Raw genomic sequence first — 652 nt, forward strand, 5'->3', positions numbered from 1 at the left:
AACTGATGAGGATCTTCCAATGGAAGTCCATGGAACTTGCAATTCTGTTGCATTAGAGAAACTAATTGAGGCTTAAGCTCAAAGTTGTTTGCTCCAATGGCAGGGATAGAGATGCTTCTCCCATAGAAGTCGGGAGTAGGTGCAGTAAAGTCACCCAGCACCTTCCTTGCATTGTTGGCATTGTTGTTGTTTTCGGCTGCCATGTGTTCTTCTTCTTTGAAGAATTCGGTTAGGTCCTCTACAAAGAGTTGTGCCTTAGCTTCTCTTAGCTTTCACTTCAAGGTCCTTTCAGGTTCAGGGTCAGCCTCAACAAGAATGCTTTTGTCTTTGCTCCTGCTCATAAGAAAAAGAAGAAAACAAGGAAATATGGAATCCTCTATGTCACAGTATAGAGATTCCTTGAGGTGTCAGAGGAAAAGAAAAATAGAAGGCAGAGGTAGAAAATTCAAACTTATCAAAGAGGATGGAGTTCGAATTTTGCATTAAGGAATAGTGTTAGTCGATAAATAGAAGGATGTGAAAAGAGGAGAAGTAATTTTCGAAAATTAAGTCAAAGATTTTGAAAACATTTTGAAAAACACTAATTGATTTTCGAAAATAAAAGTGGGAAAGAAGTAAAGTGATTTTTGAAAAAGATTTTGAAATTAGAAAT

This window comes from Arachis duranensis, chromosome 9 (assembly GCF_000817695.3).
Source record: "Arachis duranensis cultivar V14167 chromosome 9, aradu.V14167.gnm2.J7QH, whole genome shotgun sequence".
NCBI lineage: Eukaryota > Viridiplantae > Streptophyta > Magnoliopsida > Fabales > Fabaceae > Arachis > Arachis duranensis.